Raw genomic sequence first — 7,788 nt, 5'->3', positions numbered from 1 at the left:
AGGGTGAATTGACATCCCCCACTAGTATAGTTTTATTGTCGATTTTATCCTATAACTCCTTTAATTTTTCCTTCAAGAATTTGGATGATATGCTATTTTGTGTGTATGTGTTTAGTATTGATGTTATTGTCTATGATTGATACCTTTTAGCAAAATACAGTTTCCCTGATTACTTATTTTATTGAGATCTATTTTTACTTTTGTTTTCTCTGAGATCATGATTTCTAGCCCCATCTTTTTTTTTTACTTAAGCTGAAGCATAATAGATTCTTCTTTAGCCCCCTATTTTCTCTATATGTGTATCTTTGTTTCAAATGTTTTTCTTGTAAACAATATATTGTTGGACTCCGGTTTTTAATTTGCTTTTGCCATCCTCTTTTGTTTTATGGGTGAATTCATTACATTTACAAATTGAGTATTTCCCTTCAATCTTCTATTTTCTACCTCGTCTTTTCCTGAAGAGTTTATTTTGCTTCTGACCACTGCCTCCCTTAATACATCCTCTCTCTTATCCTTCGCCCTGCTTTCCCTTAACTCCTTTCCCTCCTGCTTTCTTGTTGAGTAAAATGAATTTCTGTACCCAACTGTATGTGTATGTTTATTCTTTCCTCCTTTTTACATGAGAGTGAAGTTCAAGTGTTGCCCACTCTCTCCTATTGTCCCTTTCATTGTAAAAACTCTTCCTTTGCATACCCCACTTATATGAAGTAGTTTTCTCCATTCTTCTCCCTTTCACCCTCTCAGTACATTCCTCTTTCTCTCCTTTCCATTCTTCTTTTGCAATCAATCCAACATAATAGAATCATACCTAGACCCTCTCTCTAATTAGAGTCCCTCTAAGAGCCCTAGTAATGATAAAGTTCCAAGAAGTTACATATATCCTGTCACCATATGAAAATGTAAACAGTTTAACCTTATTTAGTCCCTTAAGATTTTACCCATGTGTTTACCTTTTTATGCTTCTCTTGAGCCCTGAGTTTGAATATCACATTTTCTCTTCAACTCAGGTCTTTTCATCAGGAATGCTTGAAAGTCTTCTGTTACATTAAATGTCCATTTTCCCTCAATAGAATTACATTCTTTTTTACTGGGTAAATTATTCTTGGACGTAATCCTAGATCATTTGCCTTCTGGAATATAATATTCTAAGCCCTCCACTTCTTTATAGTTATGGCTGCTAAATCTTTTGTGATTCTGATTGTAGCTCCTTAGTATGAAAATTATTTCTTTATGATTTCTTGCAGTAGTTTTTCCTTGACCTTAGACTTATCGATTTTGGCTACAATATTTCTGGGAGTTTTCATTTTGGGGATTCTTTCAGGGAGGTGACTGGCAAATTCTTTCAATTCTACTGTACACTCTGGTTCTAAGATATCTGAGCAGTTTTTCGTTCATATTTCTTGAAATGTGATATCTGGGCTCATTTTCATGACTTTCAAATAGTCCGATGATCTTAAATTGTCCTTCCTGGATCTATTTTCCAGGTCAGTTATTTTTACTTTGCGATATTTCATTTTTTTTCTTCTATCATTTCAGCCTTCTTGACTTTGCGTTTATATTTCTTGGTTTTTCATGGCATCATTATCTTTCATTTGGCCAATTTGAATTTTTAAGAATTTATTTCCTTCAGTAATGTTATATACCTAGTTTATAAGCTATTAATTCTCTTTTTATAACTTTCTTAGATAATTTTATTTTCCCATTTTTCCTCCATCACTTTTTTGAGTTTAAATCACTGTTTATTTATTTAATATGTTTAGTTTTCAGCATTAATTTTCACAAAAGTTTGAATAACAAATTTTCTCCCCATTTCTACCCTCTCCCCACTCCAAGATGGAATATATTCTGATTGCCCCGTTCCCCAGTCTGCCCTCCCTTCTGTAACCCCACTCCCCCCATCCCCTTTTCACTTACTTTCTTGTAGGGCAAGACAGATGTTTATGCCCCATTGCCTGTATATCTTATTTCTTAGTTGCATGCAAAACCTTTTTTTTTAACATCTTCTTTTAAAACTTTGAGTTCCACATTCTCTTCCCTCTTCCCTCCCCACCCACCCTCCCTAAGAAGGCAAGCAATTCCACATAGGCCACGTGTGTATCATTATGCAAAACCCTTCCACAATACTCATGTTGTGAAAGACTAACTATATTTTGCTTCTTCCTATCCTATCCCCGTTTATCCAATTTTGTCCTTTGACCCTGTCCCTTTTCAAAAGTGTTTGCTTTTGATTACCTCCTCCCCCATCTGCCCTCCCTTCTATTGTCCCCCCTTTTTATCTTTTTCTTCCTTCTTTCCTGTGGGGTAAGCTACCCAATTGAGTGTGTATGTTATTCCCTCCTCAGGTCAAATCCAATGAGAGCAAGATTCACTCATTTCCCCTCACCTGCCCCCTCTTCCCTTCCTACAGAACTGCTATTTCTTGCCACTTTTATGCGAGATAATTTACCCCATTCTATCTCTCCCTTTCTCTCTTTCTCAATATATTCCTCTCTCATCCTCTGATTTAATTTTTTTAGATATCATCACTTCATATTCAATTCACCCTGTGCCCTCTGTCTATATATATATGTATGTGTATATATATATGTATGTGTATATATATATGTGTATATATATATATATATGTGTATATATATATATATATGTGTGTGTGTGTGTGTGTGTGTATGCACTTATATTTATATTCCCTTCAGCTACCCTAATACTGAGGTCTCATGAATTATACACATCATCTTTCCATGTAGGAATGTAAACAAAACAGTTCAACTTTAGTAAGTCCCTTGTGATTTCTCTTTCTTGTTTACCTTTTCATGCTTTTCTTGATTCTTGTGTTTGAAAGTCAAATTTTGTATTCAGCTCTGGTCTTTTCACTGAGAAAGCTTGAAAGTACTCTATTTTATTGAAAATCCATATTTTGCCTTGGAACATGATACTCAGTTTTGCTGGGTAGATGATTCTTGGTTTTAATCCTAGCTCCATTGACCTCTGGAATATCATATTCCAAGCCCTTCAATCCCTTAATGTAGAAGCTGCTAGATCTTTGTGTTAACCTGATTGTGTTTCCACCATACTCAAATTGTTTCTTTCTGGCTGCTTGCAGTATTTTCTCCTTGGTCTGGGAACTCTGGAATTTGGTGACAATATTCCTAGGAGTTTTCTTTTTGAGATCTTTTTGAGGAGGTGATTGTTGGATTCTTTCAATTTCTATTTTACCCTCTGGCTCTAGAATATCAGGGCACTTTTCCTTGATAATTTCTTGAAAGATGATATCTAGGCTCTTTTTTTGATCATGGCTTTCAGGTAGTCCAATAATTTTTAAATTATCTCTCCTGGATCTATTTTCCAGGTCAGTGGTTTTTCCAGTGAGATATTTCACATTGTCTTCTATTTCTTCATTCCTTTGATTCTGTTTGATAATATCTTGATTTCTCATAAAGTCACTAGCTTCCACTTGCTCCAATCTAATTTTTAAGGTAGTATTTTCTTCAGTGGTCTTTTGGACTTCCTTTTCCATTTGGCTAATTCTGCCTTTCAAGGAATTCTTCTCCTCATTGGCTTTTTGGGGCTCTTTTGCCATTTGAGTTAGTCTATTTTTAAGGAGTTACTTTCCTCAGTATTTTTTGGGTCTCCTTTAGCAAGTCATTGACTTGTTTTTCATGGTTTTATTGCATCACTCTCTGCTCATTTCTGGGGAGGTTATGTGTCCTGAGCTTTGGTTTTTTTATGATCTTCTGCTATTTTTTGTGATTTTAATCTTTGATGGTCTTTATTCACAACTTTGTTGCCAAAAAAGGCAGAGGGAAAATTTAAAACGGTTTACAGAGGGCATTCCAGGTGATGTTGTCAGTCTAAAGAATCTGCATCTTTAATGTCCATCTGATTAATTATCCAAAGGAACCCAACACTGAATCTGCATAAGTAGTCTATTTATAAAGTACAGTGCTCTTATTTTAGGAAGTCTTTTTAAAAATATATAAATATAAAGAAAATCAAATCACTCATTGAAAAGATATAGCTTAAATGAGGGATATTTTCAATATGTGTATTGTACATGGTAATGACACATGCCCAGTGAAACTCACAAGGTAGAAAAAAAGCAGTTATACTTTCTACTTTGATTATTTACAAAATCTTTTCTGTAACTACTTTTATATTTCAGATTACTTATGACTTATTCTGACATACTATGAGATGTAGTCAAGGTCAGAATAAAGTGATAAGGGTTAATATTCCTTTTATTTTTTTGGTTAGAGGAAAAAGTACCCTCCTAAAATCAGTGTGAGAAACCATAAACATCCTGTTTAAGAATTCTAGACAGGAGAAAAAAATTAATGTAGTCAATTTCAATTTATGTTTAGGTGACAGTTTTTTTTTCATCTGACTTGCTTGTTGTCATTCCTCTAGGTCAAGTGTGTTTAATTCTTTAGTTCATCCAAATCCTTGCCAGTAAAAAGGTTTTCATTAACAGGAACAGCACCAATAGCTCCATTTTCCTGTTCTTCATTATTTTCTTCCAAATCACTTTGTTCTCCATTTTCTGCCCCACCTCCTGAAGCTTCACTCAATTTATTATCATCCTTCTCTACTGAAGTATATGTACTTAATCTTTTGAGACTGGCCACAGTAATACCAGACTCATACATGTTCTTTGGCATATACTGGCTCAAATCTATATGATTTATTCTTACTAGATCTTCTACCTCTTCACCACCTGTTCCTTGAGTGTACTGGGTATCTGCTTCTTCATCATCATCATTGACCAGCTCAGGACAAAATTCAAATACTTCATGGCCACTGATCGCCAGTGTTTTTCCTGCCTTAAAATCTGCTTTTCTTCTTTCCATATCTTGTTCAAGTTTATTGATCTTTTCTTGTCTTTTCCTTTTCTTCCATGCAAGAAAAAACTCTAACGTGATTTTGTTAACATATGGCCCTAAAGCAGAACACTCTCTTTCTATTAGATCTTCTAATGAAATTTCATCTTCTTTTTCTTCTTTCTTTTTATCCTTTTTTAATACAAAACCAGGAGGAAGAGCATGACAGTACATACAGTTATCACCACCTCCAGGGCAAACCCCAAACCAGCCATATTTGTTGTTTTCAATAGCATTAAGAAAATGCTTGCACAGTATTTGAGTTTTTAGTTTTTTCTTTTTCGTCCTACCATGCATGTTTCTTGTTCACCACTTCTTCTGGCTTTTTCTCATCCCAATTATCCATGGTATCATTTTCAAGTTCTTCATCTCTTGCATCTATATAAACATTTCATTTTTCACATTTTATTTCCAGAGATAAATCATGGGAGATCTTACATTTGTCTTCTTTAATACATTGCCCTTGCTTGAAGAATGCACATACCACTGATTTGGGATCTGAACCCTTACTTATTTTCTGAGCAGCAACTACTGGTTTGAATAGTTCATTTAGCTCCTGGAGTTATTTCTTCTTGTCGTCTTTCTTCAATTTTTTATCACTTTAATTTTATGCAGCCTGTGGTGGATTTCGTTGACCGAATTTAACTCGATGAGTCACAGCCTTGATGAACTTCTATTAAGTTTTGTCCTCAATGATTTTCTCCCTCTTTTTCTGCTCCATCTTCTTGTTGCCCCCAGCCAGAGCCTGTTTCTTGGGGGGCATCGAGGAGAGGGCCCAGGCTTAGGGCACTGCACCACTCAGGACCAATTGGAGGGGAAAGGGGGAAAGGGAAGAAGGCAACTGCCGCCACTGCCACCACTGCCACCACTGCCCAGCACCGATCTTCTGCTATTTTCACAGCTCAGCTTGGAGGCCTACAGGTTATCATTGCTTCCAAATTAGGGTGATTTGGGGAGAGAAGTATTCACTTCCCTTGGGGTATGAGCACTGTATATTTGCATCTGTTGGCTTGTGTGTTGCAGAGTTTTCATGGACTACTACTAGACTCAGTTACTGTTGGCCTGCTAGCAGGTTCTACAAGTTCAGAGTGACTGAACTGCTGGACCCTCCTTTGTTGTTGGTTTTCTGCCCCGATTATTCCACTGAAGCCTTATTTATGGGGCTGAAAGTTAGAACTGAGTCCCTCCTCTGCTCTTGGGTTCAGAGCCACACAGTTAAGTTTTTGGAACGTGTTCCTTACTTAGTACACAGACAGGGCCTCTCTCTCACATAACCATCCTGGAACTATGACATAGAACTGGGTAATGGCTGATGGGTCTACCAGCTGATACCTATTCCTTGCTCCCAGTAATGGTTCCCCTCTGATCTCTTTTTGAACAACTTCCTCCAGCCTTGGTGATCAGTCACAGCCTTTTTACTTTCTCTGGGTGCTAGACTGCTCCTTACCAGCTGCTTCTGCTGATACTGTGCTGGTTAGCTCCTGGACAACCTCCCCCCACAGTGTTTGCACACCTCTCTCTGTCTCTCTGCCTCTCTGTTTCTCTGTCTCTGTCTCTCTATGTCTCTCTCTCTCTCTCTCTCTCTCTCTCTCTCTCTCTCTGTGTCTGTCTCTGCCTCTCTGTCTTTCTCTCTGTCTCTCTCTCTCTCTGTCTCTCTCTCTCTCTCTGTCCTCCTAAGCTGCCCTGGGTTAGTAAAATGACTCTCTGTGACTTTTTCTTAGCTTTCTTGATTAGAAATTGGTATAACACATTTATTTAGGTCGTTATGGAGGAGATGTGTTGGGTGAGTTTTGCAAAAGTGCTAACTCTCACTTCACTGTCTTAACCCCACCTCCAGTATAGGCTATTTTGAATTAGCACTGGGAACTTTTATATGATTTTTTTTACATGTTATTGAATCAGATTACTTTGTTATTTATGGAAAATGATTTAAGTCACATGGTATCATTTTTTTAGCATTTGCTTTTGAAATTCATGTGGATGTTTGGACTACATTGATGGAACCTTGATCACAGTATAGGTATTCCAATGACGCTGAACTCCCACAGTTTCCTTGGCTTCCTGTGCTTGTTTAGCAGTCCTTGTAAGGTAATAAACCTTAGTTAATGTCAAAACAGAGCCTGCAGGACTTTGAACTAGTACTTAAGGTTCTGTCCTATCACAATATTGTTATGTCTTTGAAAAGAGAACAGATGCCAATGCTGAAGAGTTATTACAGGGATGCAAGTCAAGGACACATTGTGAAGTTTTCTTTCTGTCTTGAAGTAATTAGGCCAGCATTCCAATCTCATGACTTTTGTCTGTGATTGACAGCCATGCTTTTGCTATGACAGGAAGGCGGTGGTGTTGGTGTCTGAGCATACATACCTTCTCTTCTGTATTTTGATGATAATATTTATGATGAATGCTTGATCACAGGCTACACACACTATGCTTAGTGAAGCATTCAGTGACAAACACTGGCTTAGTGCCAGTTTGTCCTAATGCTTTGATTATCTGATTGGCTACAGTTTCTTCAGTTTACTATGTCATACTTCTTTTTTTTTCAGCAGCAACAACAGTCACTTATTAAGCACCTGCTTTGTGCTCAGCACTCTGTTAGGCACTGGGGACACAATGGTTAAAAAAAGAAAAAGAAAAAGGAGTTTACAATCTATGGGGAAGATAAAATGTAGACATATAAGTAAATACAAAACAGATAACAAAATGATATCTGGGGAGAGGGCACTAGTAACCAGCATGATCAGAAGAGGCTTCCTGTAAGAGGTAGCACTTGAGCTGAGCTATGAAGTGAGATGGAGGTGAGAAAAGAATACATTCCAGGCATGGGAGACAACCTGTGCAAAGGCCTGGAGGTGGGAGATGAGTGAGACTTTCTAACTTTAGAATTTTATGTTTCCCCAATAATCCAGAT

General features: G+C 37.1%; 1 pseudogene; it reads right to left on the bottom strand.

Annotated features, from left to right (window-relative positions):
- Positions 1 to 4,380: 4,380 nt before the first annotated feature.
- Positions 4,381 to 5,637, bottom strand: LOC118832686 (annotated as a pseudogene).
- Positions 5,638 to 7,788: the final 2,151 nt, after the last annotated feature.

The sequence above is a fragment of the Trichosurus vulpecula genome, chromosome X (genome assembly GCF_011100635.1).
Source record: "Trichosurus vulpecula isolate mTriVul1 chromosome X, mTriVul1.pri, whole genome shotgun sequence".
NCBI lineage: Eukaryota > Metazoa > Chordata > Mammalia > Diprotodontia > Phalangeridae > Trichosurus > Trichosurus vulpecula.
The sequence above is the reverse complement of the archived record's forward strand: the minus strand, read 5'-3'. Positions and strand labels throughout refer to the sequence as shown.